General features: G+C 44.6%; 1 non-coding gene across 1 annotated transcript in view; it reads left to right on the top strand.

The window, feature by feature from the left end:
* The first annotated feature begins 13478 nt into the window (after nt 1-13478).
* The window catches only part of LOC125773538 (5.8S ribosomal RNA), a 158-nt gene continuing 80 nt past the window's right edge, over nt 13479-13556 (top strand). The window contains exon 1 of the ribosomal RNA XR_007420188.1: nt 13479-13556. This exon is cut by the window's right edge and continues 80 nt beyond it. This is a non-coding gene — a ribosomal RNA (5.8S ribosomal RNA).

Below are 13556 nucleotides of genomic sequence, written 5' to 3' on the forward strand. Positions count from 1 at the left end.
AAATCGTTCAAGTGGCGGTTTTTGGCCAATAACTCGAATACTAGACGTCGGACGGGGGTGCCGTAGAACAATTTTTTGTAGCCCTTGAAATTATCTTTCGAATGATATATAGTGGTTTTTTGGTCAAAAAGTGACCCCTAGACTAGTAACGCTCCATACAAAAAAGCGCCTACAAAAAATTTTTTTTGCAAAATTTTGAAATTTTCGACAAAACCAATTTTCCAAAAACTACCAAAACGTGATCAGAACACACTTTAGACCATGAAAAGTGAAATCCGATGGTCATTTGCAACACTTGGTCAATCGAGAAAAATTTCACTTTTTTACTAGAGTCGGGAACCCTGGTTGAAAAATCGCTCAAGTGGCGGTTTTTGGCCAATAACTCGAATACTAGACGTCGGACGGGGGTGCCGTAGAACAATTTTTTGTAGCCCTTGAAATTATCTTTCGAATGATATATAGTGGTTTTTTGGTCAAAAAGTGACCCCTAGACTAGTAACGCTCCATACAAAAAAGCGCCTACAAAAAATTTTTTTTGCAAAATTTTGAAATTTTCGACAAAACCAATTTTCCAAAAACTACCAAAACGTGATCAGGACACACTTTAGACCATGAAAAGTGAAATCCGATGGTCATTTGCAACACTTGGTCAATCGAGAAAAATTTCACTTTTTTACTAGAGTCGGGAACCCTGGTTGAAAAATCGCTCAAGTGGCGGTTTTTGGCCAATAACTCGAATACTAGACGTCGGACGGGGGTGCCGTAGAACAATTTTTTGTAGCCCTTGAAATTATCTTTCGAATGATATATAGTGGTTTTTTGGTCAAAAAGTGACCCCTAGACTAGTAACGCTCCATACAAAAAAGCGCCTACAAAAAATTTTTTTTGCAAAATTTTGAAATTTTCGTCAAAACCAATTTTCCAAAAACTACCAAAACGTGATCAGGACACACTTTAGACCATGAAAAGTGAAATCCGATGGTCATTTGCAACACTTGGTCAATCGAGAAAAATTTCACTTTTTTACTAGAGTCGGGAACCCTGGTTGAAAAATCGCTCAAGTGGCGGTTTTTGGCCAATAACTCGAATACTAGACGTCGGACGGGGGTGCCGTAGAACAATTTTTTGTAGCCCTTGAAATTATCTTTCGAATGATATATAGTGGTTTTTTGGTCAAAAAGTGACCCCTAGACTAGTAACGCTCCATACAAAAAAGCGCCTACAAAAAATTTTTTTTGCAAAATTTTGAAATTTTCGTCAAAACCAATTTTCCAAAAACTACCAAAACGTGATCAGGACACACTTTAGACCATGAAAAGTGAAATCCGATGGTCATTTGCAACACTTGGTCAATCGAGAAAAATTTCACTTTTTTACTAGAGTCGGGAACCCTGGTTGAAAAATCGTTCAAGTGGCGGTTTTTGGCCAATAACTCGAATACTAGACGTCGGACGGGGGTGCCGTAGAACAATTTTTTGTAGCCCTTGAAATTATCTTTCGAATGATATATAGTGGTTTTTTGGTCAAAAAGTGACCCCTAGACTAGTAACGCTCCATACAAAAAAGCGCCTACAAAAAATTTTTTTTGCAAAATTTTGAAATTTTCGTCAAAACCAATTTTCCAAAAACTACCAAAACGTGATCAGGACACACTTTAGACCATGAAAAGTGAAATCCGATGGTCATTTGCAACACTTGGTCAATCGAGAAAAATTTCACTTTTTTACTAGAGTCGGGAACCCTGGTTGAAAAATCGCTCAAGTGGCGGTTTTTGGCCAATAACTCGAATACTAGACGTCGGACGGGGGTGCCGTAGAACAATTTTTTGTAGCCCTTGAAATTATCTTTCGAATGATATATAGTGGTTTTTTGGTCAAAAAGTGACCCCTAGACTAGTAACGCTCCATACAAAAAAGCGCCTACAAAAAATTTTTTTTGCAAAATTTTGAAATTTTCGTCAAAACCAATTTTCCAAAAACTACCAAAACGTGATCAGGACACACTTTAGACCATGAAAAGTGAAATCCGATGGTCATTTGCAACACTTGGTCAATCGAGAAAAATTTCACTTTTTTACTAGAGTCGGGAACCCTGGTTGAAAAATCGCTCAAGTGGCGGTTTTTGGCCAATAACTCGAATACTAGACGTCGGACGGGGGTGCCGTAGAACAATTTTTTGTAGCCCTTGAAATTATCTTTCGAATGATATATAGTGGTTTTTTGGTCAAAAAGTGACCCCTAGACTAGTAACGCTCCATACAAAAAAGCGCCTACAAAAATTTTTTTTTGCAAAATTTTGAAATTTTCGTCAAAACCAATTTTCCAAAAACTACCAAAACGTGATCAGGACACACTTTAGACCATGAAAAGTGAAATCCGATGGTCATTTGCAACACTTGGTCAATCGAGAAAAATTTCACTTTTTTACTAGAGTCGGGAACCCTGGTTGAAAAATCGTTCAAGTGGCGGTTTTTGGCCAATAACTCGAATACTAGACGTCGGACGGGGGTGCCGTAGAACAATTTTTTGTAGCCCTTGAAATTATCTTTCGAATGATATATAGTGGTTTTTTGGTCAAAAAGTGACCCCTAGACTAGTAACGCTCCATACAAAAAAGCGCCTACAAAAAATTTTTTTTGCAAAATTTTGAAATTTTCGACAAAACCAATTTTCCAAAAACTACCAAAACGTGATCAGAACACACTTTAGACCATGAAAAGTGAAATCCGATGGTCATTTGCAACACTTGGTCAATCGAGAAAAATTTCACTTTTTTACTAGAGTCGGGAACCCTGGTTGAAAAATCGCTCAAGTGGCGGTTTTTGGCCAATAACTCGAATACTAGACGTCGGACGGGGGTGCCGTAGAACAATTTTTTGTAGCCCTTGAAATTATCTTTCGAATGATATATAGTGGTTTTTTGGTCAAAAAGTGACCCCTAGACTAGTAACGCTCCATACAAAAAAGCGCCTACAAAAAATTTTTTTTGCAAAATTTTGAAATTTTCGTCAAAACCAATTTTCCAAAAACTACCAAAACGTGATCAGGACACACTTTAGACCATGAAAAGTGAAATCCGATGGTCATTTGCAACACTTGGTCAATCGAGAAAAATTTCACTTTTTTACTAGAGTCGGGAACCCTGGTTGAAAAATCGCTCAAGTGGCGGTTTTTGGCCAATAACTCGAATACTAGACGTCGGACGGGGGTGCCGTAGAACAATTTTTTGTAGCCCTTGAAATTATCTTTCGAATGATATATAGTGGTTTTTTGGTCAAAAAGTGACCCCTAGACTAGTAACGCTCCATACAAAAAAGCGCCTACAAAAAATTTTTTTTGCAAAATTTTGAAATTTTCGTCAAAACCAATTTTCCAAAAACTACCAAAACGTGATCAGGACACACTTTAGACCATGAAAAGTGAAATCCGATGGTCATTTGCAACACTTGGTCAATCGAGAAAAATTTCACTTTTTTACTAGAGTCGGGAACCCTGGTTGAAAAATCGTTCAAGTGGCGGTTTTTGGCCAATAACTCGAATACTAGACGTCGGACGGGGGTGCCGTAGAACAATTTTTTGTAGCCCTTGAAATTATCTTTCGAATGATATATAGTGGTTTTTTGGTCAAAAAGTGACCCCTAGACTAGTAACGCTCCATACAAAAAAGCGCCTACAAAAAATTTTTTTTGCAAAATTTTGAAATTTTCGTCAAAACCAATTTTCCAAAAACTACCAAAACGTGATCAGGACACACTTTAGACCATGAAAAGTGAAATCCGATGGTCATTTGCAACACTTGGTCAATCGAGAAAAATTTCACTTTTTTACTAGAGTCGGGAACCCTGGTTGAAAAATCGCTCAAGTGGCGGTTTTTGGCCAATAACTCGAATACTAGACGTCGGACGGGGGTGCCGTAGAACAATTTTTTGTAGCCCTTGAAATTATCTTTCGAATGATATATAGTGGTTTTTTGGTCAAAAAGTGACCCCTAGACTAGTAACCCTCCATACACAAAACCGCCTAAAAAGTTTTGGTTTTGCAAAATTTTGAAAAGTGCGTCAAAAAAATTTTTTCAAAAAGTACCAAATCGTGATCAGAACTCACTATAGACCATAAAAAGTGAAATCCGATGGTCATTTGCAACACTTGGTCAATCGAGAAAAATTTCACTTTTTTACTAGAGTCGGGTACCCTGAACGAAAAATCGCTCAAGTGATGGTTTTTGGCCAATAACTCGAATACTAGACGTCGGAGGGGGGTGCCGTAGAACAATTTTTTGTAGCCCTTGAAATTACCTTTCGAATGATATATAGTGGTTTTTTGGTCAAACAGTGACCCCGAGACTAGTAACCCTCCATACACAAAACCGCCTACAAAAACTTTGTTTTGAAAAATTTTGAAAAGTTCAAAAAAATTTTTTTTTCAAAAACTACTAAAACGTGATAAGAACTTACTATAGACCATGAAAAGTGATATCCGATGATAATTTGCAAAAGTTGGTAACTAGTAAAAAATTTCACTTTTTTACTAGAGTCGGTGCAACGAGAAAAAAAAAGTCCGTGATGGAGAAAAATGGCACGTTTTCCACGCCTGTACGCTTTCGTTTTCTATATAGGGGGTAGGTGAGCCAGAAGCATGAATTTGACTGAGTACGTATCTTTATGAATTGGGCCCTTCTAAATCGATTGAGACTACCCCCAGGACGATCGGACGACTGCTTCTGGCTCAAAATGTGGTTTTTAGATTTTGATCGTCAATTATGAGAGAAAAAATCGATTAGAAGTAAAGATACGAAATGCTTGGTCTAAGTTGGGAAACGACTTCGGATATTTGTTGGACGTTGTCGTAGAAGGTCCGAGGACCAAGGAAAAGTGATTTCCAAGTGGATTTATGCACTATTAGTCGATGGTAAGATGTGAAATTAGTAGAACTTACCATACAGTTTGCGAAGTTGAAGCAATCGGTTGGTGAATATGGTACTGTCTGTCCAATTTGGTGGTTCGGAATGAGTGAAACGATGTTGATGATGGATAGACGTTCCGATTGCCCCCGATCGGGGAACATATAGTGGTCTTTAAGGTCCAAGTACCTATGTTTTGGTAAGCAGAACTGAGAGTTAAAGGATGAAAGTCGGCCATTCCTAATATCATCCTATCGGTGGTTCGCGAGTTGTTTGAGGACCGGAGCAGCTCGCGATGAAACGGTCCTAGGGTATTGGTTATCCATCCAAGGAAGAGTAAATGCGATCCTAGATGTGTGTCGTTGGCCGTTCTACCGGTATCGCCTATCGATGAGATATCGACGGGCATGCCTTACTCGAAAGTTGAATTCTAGGATCGATGGTCAAACAGACCTATGAGCGATAAACCAAACTGAACACGTATTGATGTCGGCTTTTCCTATCATTTGATGCCGCAGGTTGTTTAGGGACCGGAGCAACTTGCGGCCGAGACGGTCCCCGGGGGTTTCTTTCTCCAAGGAGTGGAAACTATTAAGCAAGAGTTGTAGCAAGATACGATCCTCTGATGTGTCGTTGGCCGTTCATGCGGTATCGCCTGTCGATGAGATATCGATGGGCATGCCTTACTCTACCGACCTTCTAATTGAGAGTATTAATCAGGGATCGATGGTCAAACAAGACCAATGAGCGATAAACCAAACTGAACACGTATTGATGTCGGCTTTTCCTATCATTTGATGCCGCAGGTTGTTTAGGGACCGGAGCAGCTTGCGGCCGAGACGGTCCCCGGGGGTTTCTTTCTCCAAGGAGAAGAAACGATTAAGCAAAAGTTGTAGCAAGATACGATCCTCTGATGTGTCGTTGGCCGTTCAAGCGGTATCGCCTGTCGATGAGATATCGATGGGCATGCCTTACTCTCCCGACTGGATTACTGAGAGTTTAATCAGGGATCGATGGTCAAACAGACCAATGAGCGATAAACCAAACTGAACACATATTGATGTCGGCATTTCCTATCATTTGTCGCAGGTTGTTTAGGGACCGGAGCAGCTTGCGACCGAGACGGTCCCCGGGGGTTTCTTTCTCTAAGGAGTGGAAACGATTAAGCAAAAGTCGTAGCAATAATCGATCACCTGATGTGTCGTTGGCCGTTCTTGCGGTATCGCCTGTCGATGAGATATCGATGGGCATGCCTTACTCTCCTGACTGTTTAATTGAGAGTTATAATCAGGGATCGATGGTCAAAAAGACCTATGAGCGATAAACCAAACTGAACACGTATTGATGTCGGCATTTCCTATCATTTGTCGCAGGTTGTTTGGGGACCGGAGCAGCTTGCGACCGAGACGGTCCCTTCCCGAAAGATGGTGAACCGAGTCGTCTGGCGTAAAAACCGGACGACTCGAAAGGGCTTGACCCTTTCAAGTGAGCGATAATCACATTCTACGCTCAGTTCGACAGCTACAAGGCAATCACTCGCTATGTTCAGAGCTAATACATGCAACATGCCGGCATTGTTTCCACCGACGCATGGATTCAAGACTGGTGCACTTATTAGTTAAACCGTTCGCCTCCGGGTGTTTCGAGTTCAAGTCTGGATGAGGATTGATCTTGCTGGTAATAGCTTGAGCCCCTGAATAAGGGGTCGAAGCGTACATCTTGAGACCATGTACAACATATTACCAAATCGGCACCATGGGTTCGGGTGCAAGTGATGTAACCGTGAAAGATGTTGAGCAGCCCAACATCGGTTTACACACGCATAATAGGAAGGCAGCGCTGTCGACTGGTCAGTCGTGTAAGAAGTGTGCATTATCGATCACAAATATATTGGTGATCTGTAGGTTGCGCATACACCATGCCCGGTGTAAAGTGCCGTGGTCCCCCCCGGGGGGCTGCATCAAATCGCCACGCGAACTACCCAATGGAACGAACTCTATGCATTTAATAAGAAGAAGAGATGATAATGAAACACGGTCGATTTAAGAGTTGAAAACGTTGAAATACCTATAAGCAAGTCTTAAGTTGGTGGTGACCGTTACGCCCCAACAAATTGGTGCCTTACCCTACACCAAAGAGCCATTCAACATGGTTCAAGTGAGCGATAATCACGCTCTACGCTCAGTATGACAGCTGCAAGGCAATCACTCGCTAAGTTCAGAGCTAATACATGCAACACGCCGGCATTGTTTCCACCGACGCATGGATTCAAGACTGGTGCACTTATTAGTTAAACCGTTCGCCTCCGGGTGTTTCGAGTTCAAGTCTGGATGAGGATTGTTCTTGCTGGTAATAGCTTGAGCCCCTGAATAAGGGGCCGAAGCGTACATCTTGAGTAAATGTACAACATATTACCAAATCGGCACCGTGGGTTCTGGTGCAAGTGATGTAACCGTGAAAGATGTTGAGCAGCCCAACATCGGTTTACACACGCATAATAGGAAGGCAGCGCTGTCGACTGGTCAGTCGTGTAAGAAGTGTGCATTATCGATCTCCAATATATGAGCTCAGTATGACAGCCCAATTGGTAATCCTCGGGACCTCCAGAAAGGAAGCTGGATGAGGATTACCAAATCGAAAGTTGATAAGTGTAGTGGTACCACTTAGTCAACTTGTATCCCGAAAGATGGTGAACCGAGTCGTCTGGCGTAAAAACCGGACGACTCGAAAGGGCTTGACCCTTTCAAGTGAGCGATAATCACGCTCTACGCTCAGTTCGACAGCTGCAAGGCAATCACTCGCTAAGTTCAGAGCTAATACATGCAACATGCCGGCATTGTTTCCACCGACGCATGGATTCAAGACTGGTGCACTTATTAGTTAAACCGTTCGCCTCCGGGTGTTTCGAGTTCAAGTCTGGATGAGGATTGATCTTGCTGGTAATAGCTTGAGCCCCTGAATAAGGGGTCGAAGCGTACATCTTGAGACCATGTACAACATATTACCAAATCGGCACCATGGGTTCGGGTGCAAGTGATGTAACCGTGAAAGATGTTGAGCAGCCCAACATCGGTTTACACACGCATAATAGGAAGGCAGCGCTGTCGACTGGTCAGTCGTGTAAGAAGTGTGCATTATCGATCACAAATATATTGGTGATCTGTAGGTTGCGCATACACCATGCCCGGTGTAAAGTGCCGTGGTCCCCCCCGGGGGGCTGCATCAAACCGTTCGCCACGCGAACTACCCAATGGAACGAACTCGATGCATTTAATAAGAAGAAGAGATGATAATGAAACACGGTCGATTTAAGAGTTGAAAACGTTGAAATGCCTATAAGCAAGTCTTAAGTTGGTGGTTTCGTTGTGCCCCAACAAATTGGTGCCTTACCCTACACCAAAGAGCCATTCAACATGGTTCAAGTGAGCGATAATCACGCTCTACGCTCAGTATGACAGCTGCAAGGCAATCACTCGCTAAGTTCAGAGCTAATACATGCAACACGCCGGCATTGTTTCCACCGACGCATGGATTCAAGACTGGTGCACTTATTAGTTAAACCGTTCGCCTCCGGGTGTTTCGAGTTCAAGTCTGGATGAGGATTGTTCTTGCTGGTAATAGCTTGAGCCCCTGAATAAGGGGCCGAAGCGTACATCTTGAGAGTAAATGTACAACATATTACCAAATCGGCACCGTGGGTTCTGGTGCAAGTGATGTAACCATGAAAGATGTTGAGCAGCCCAACATCGGTTTACACACGCATAAGGGGTTTATTGTTATCTGTAGGTTGCGCATACACCATACCCGGTGTAAAGTGCCGTGGTCCCCCAGGGGGCTGCATCAAAACGTTCGCCATGCGAACTACCCAATGGAACGAACTCGATGTATTGAAAGAGATGAACAATTAATAGCGAGAATAGGGGCCCGGAAGCAATTCCGCGGCCCTACGGTCGATTCAAGAGTTGAAACGTTGTACAATCGTGGATAGCACCTAGTGCTAATATGGTGAGAGATAATGTGTGAGGAAATTTAGTTTCCTAAAGTTTAGTTAGTGGTTTCCGTTGTGCCCTAACAAACTTAAAGTTGGTGGTGACCGTTACACCCCAACAAATTGGTGCCTTACCCAACACCAAAGAGCCATTCCATATGGTTCTAGAGAGAGAGAGTTGTGTGGAAATTTATTTCCCACTAAGCGAGTGTGTGTCTGTAGTGGAACGAATTCTGGTTGATCCTACCAGTAATATACGCTTGTCTCAAAGGTTAAGCCATGCATGTCTAAGTACAAACATAAATGAATGTGAAACCGCATAAGGCTCAGTATAACAGCTATAATTCACAAGATCATCCTACCACTAGTTACTTGGATAACTGTGGAAAATCCAGAGCTAATACATGCAACATGCCGGGACTGTTGCCCTCGCGGGTAGCTGAACTGGTGCACTTATTAGTTAAACCAATCGCCTCCGGGCGGCTTGAGTTGAAGTCTGGATAAGGACGCAGATCGTATGGTCGCTTGTCGACTGACGACAGATCTTTCAAATGTCTGCCCTATCAACTATTGATGGTAGTGTAGAGGACTACCATGGTTGCGACGGGTAACGGGGAATCAGGGTTCGATTCCGGAGAGGGAGCCTGAGAAATGGCTACCACATCCAAGGAAGGCAGCAGGCGCGTAAATTACCCAATCCCAGTACGGGGAGGTAGTGACGAGAAATAACAATATGGACCTCTCTAACGATGGTCCATAATTGGAATGAGTTGAGTATAAATCCTTCAACAAGGATCAAGTGGAGGGCAAGTCTGGTGCCAGCAGCCGCGGTAATTCCAGCTCCACTAGCGTATATTAAAGTTGTTGCGGTTAAAACGTTCGAAGTTGATTGCCCGTCCAGACACGTGACCGCCACGGGCGCCCGGTTACACGCCGGGGCCGTTCGTGCGCGCGCTCACGGCTGCGACTCACAATGGTGTACTTGGGCGTTACTCTGTGAACGAGTACCGTGCTACCGGTTAACTCCGGCACGGGCTCCTCATGGTGCTCAAGATACTCACATTTACCTTGAACAAATTAGAGTGCTCAAAGCAGGCTAAGACAAAGCGTCCGGCCCCCCCGTGGGGTTGGCGTTGGCCGAGAATAATCTTGCATGGAATAATGGAATATGACCTCGGTTTATACGATTTCGTTGGTTTGTCAGAAACCTAGAGGTAATGATTAACAGAAGTAGTTGGGGGCATTGGTATTACGGCGCGAGAGGTGAAATTCGTAGACCGTCGTAGGACCAACTGAAGCGAAAGCGTTTGCCATGGATGCTTTCTTTAATCAAGAACGAAAGTTAGAGGATCGAAGGCGATTAGATACCGCCCTAGTTCTAACCGTAAACGATGCCAATTAGCAATTGGGAGACGCTACCCCTATTCGGTGCTCTCAGTCGCTTCCGGGAAACCAAAATCGGGTTCCGGGGGAAGTATGGTTGCAAAGTTGAAACTTAAAGGAATTGACGGAAGGGCACCACAAGAAGTGGAGCTTGCGGCTTAATTTGACTCAACACGGGAAAATTTACCAGGTCCAAACTTATCGAGGTAAGACAGATTGATAGCTCTTTCTCAAATTTAAGGGTAGTGGTGCATGGCCGTTCTTAGTTCGTGGAATGATTTGTCTGGTTAATTCCGATAACGAACGTGACTCAAACATGCTAACTAGAACGCTGTCAGCAGTGCGCCTCCGGGCGCACCTGACGTTACAGCCGGGCGGCGCCTTCACGGGCGGTCGTCGGCTACGTTTGCCCTGCTTAGCGGGACAACTTGTGTTTAGCAAGCTGAGAATGAGCGATAACAGGTCCGTGATGCCCTTAGATGTTCTGGGCTGCACGCGTGCTACAATGTGGGTCGCAGCGTGTTCTCGCCAATAGGCGCCCCCATTCCGAGAGGAACGGGAAATCACTAAAATGCCCATCTAGTCGGGATTGGGGACTGCAACGGTCCCCATGAACCTGGAATTTCTAGTAAGCACTAGTCATTAGCTAGTGCTGATTACGTCCCTGCCCTTTGTACACACCGCCCGTCGCTACTACCGATGGATTATTTAGTGAGGTTTCTGGAGGCTTACCTTCCGCGGTTCCTTCGTGAGCTGCAGCTGGCATGGCTGAAGTTGACCGAACTTGATGATTTAGAGGAAGTAAAAGTCGTAACAAGGTTTCCGTAGGTGAACCTGCGGAAGGATCATTACTGATGATCGTCCGCGAGTGACCAACCATGGGCTGCCTTCGGTGTAGCTCGGTCGCTCGCTTGCTATGTGTCAGAATTTGTTGAAAGCCAACTCGTTCGTTGTACACTTTGATGGGTGACCATCACTGTGTCTCCGTGCCGAGCTAGATCTCCCCTAGCCGTAAGGCACTTGAACGCCCCTTCGACGACGAGTTGCATGTGTGTGGTATGTGTCAGAATCTGGTGAAGCTTTCTGCATGTGATGTGCCTTGTGTGGATCCGTGGCCATTGCATTGTGTCTGGTGCTTAGATACCCAGACACTTAGAACGCTTGCGCGGAAAGCAAACTCGATCGTTGTACACTTTGATGGGTGACCATTACTGTGTCTCCGTGCCGTGCTAGATCCCCCCTAGCCGTAAGGCACTTTGAACGCCCCTTCGACGACGAGTTACAAGAGTGTGGTATGTGTCAGAATCTGGTGAAGCTTTCTGCATGTGATGTGCCTTGTGTGGATCCGTGGCCATTGCATTGTGTCTGGTGTGTAGGTACCCAGACACTTAGAACGCTTGCGCGGAAAGCAAACTCGATCGTTGTACACTTTGATGGGCAACCATCACTGTGTCTCCGTGCCGTGCTAGATCTCCCCTAGCCGTAAGGCACTTTGAACGCCCCTTCGACGACGAGTTACAAGAGTGTGGTATGTGTCATAATCTGGTGAAGCTTTCTGCATGTGATGTGCCTTGTGTGGATCCGTGGCCATTGCATTGTGTCTGGTGTGTAGGTACCCAGACACTTAAGCAAACTCGATCGTTGTACACTGTGATGGGCGAGCATCACTGTGTCTCCGTGCCGTGTAAGAGCTCCCCTGGCCATCAGGCACTTGAAAGGTCCTTCGACGACGAGTTACAATAGTGGTGTGTTAGATACGTCAGGTGATGGTATCTACTGTTGTGCAATACGTATCCGGCCACGGCACGGAACGAACGGGAACTGTGGTGCAGACATACAAAGAGTTAAGCCTATTAGTCATTAACTCTAAGGACGGGGCCATGGGGCGGTACGCAAAGGATACGGATGAGCGAGTATGCAGGCCCAATACTCAATAGCTCGATCCGATCCAAGCACATGAGTTGACTGCGGCGCCAGGTTAACCAATGTGCTAGATTCTATTTGGCCAGTAGAATCTTGTGTCTTATGCGATTTGATACCAAGACACCAGAACGAAAGTTAGTTGAAGAGTTATTAAACTCTTATGAAGTATGGTTGTGCAATCACAACTTATGACTTTAACCTATAAAGTGGATATGGACTTGCAATTATAACATGGAATCTCTACACACCCCATGAGCTCGATCCAATCCACGCACACGAGTTGCCTGAGTAGCGACAGGTATACCGATGTGCAATACGTATCCGGCCACGGCACGGAACGAACGGGAACTGTGGTGCAGACATACAAAGAGTTAAGCCTACTAGTCATTAACTCTAAGGACGGGGCCATGGGGCGGTACGCAAAGGATACGGATGAGCGAGTATGCAGGCCCAATACTCAATAGCTCGATCCGATCCAAGCACATGAGTTGACTGCGGCGCCAGGTTAACCAATGTGCTAGATTCTATTTGGCCAGTAGAATCTTGTGTCTTACGCGATTTGATACCAAGACACCAGAACGAAAGTTAGTTGAAGAGTGATTAAACTCTTATGAAGAATGGTTGTGCAATCACAACTTATGACTTTAACCTATAAAGTGGATATGGACTATCAATTATAACATGGGGCACACACCATGTTCTCGATCCAATCCACGCACACGAGTTGCCTGAGTAGCGACAGGTATACCGATGTGCAATACGTATCCGGCCATAGGCACGGAACGAACAGGAACTGTGGTGCAGACATACAAGGGCCATGGGGCGGTACGCAAAGGATACGGATGAGCGAGTATGCAGGCCCAATACTCAATAGCTCGATCCGATCCAAGCACATGAGTTGACTGCGGCGTCAGGTTAACCGATGTGCAATACGTATCCGGCCATAGGCACGGAACGAACAGGAACTGTGGTGCAGACATACAAGGGCCATGGGGCGGTACGCAAAGGATACGGATGAGCGAGTATGCAGGCCCAATACTCAATAGCTCGATCCGATCCAAGCACATGAGTTGACTGCGGCGCCAGGTTAACCGATGTGCTAAGAGAGTTGTTCCTGGGCCTTCAAAGTGACTTCAAAACTATCTTAGCGAATGGTGGCCATGGGCGTAGACATGAGCCACAAGTCACAAGGCCTGGGACTATTGGGTAATAAAGACAACTTAGTCAGAAAGTTAGTCTTTGGACGTACCACCGGGATTGTGTTACATTGGGAACCTTACTATAAAACCCTAGGCAGGGGATCACTCGGCTCATGGATCGATGAAGACCGCAGCTAAATGCGCGTCACAATGTGAACTGCAGG

The sequence above is a fragment of the Anopheles funestus genome (genome assembly GCF_943734845.2).
Source record: "Anopheles funestus chromosome X unlocalized genomic scaffold, idAnoFuneDA-416_04 X_unloc_39, whole genome shotgun sequence".
In the NCBI taxonomy this organism is placed as follows: Eukaryota; Metazoa; Arthropoda; class Insecta; order Diptera; family Culicidae; genus Anopheles; species Anopheles funestus.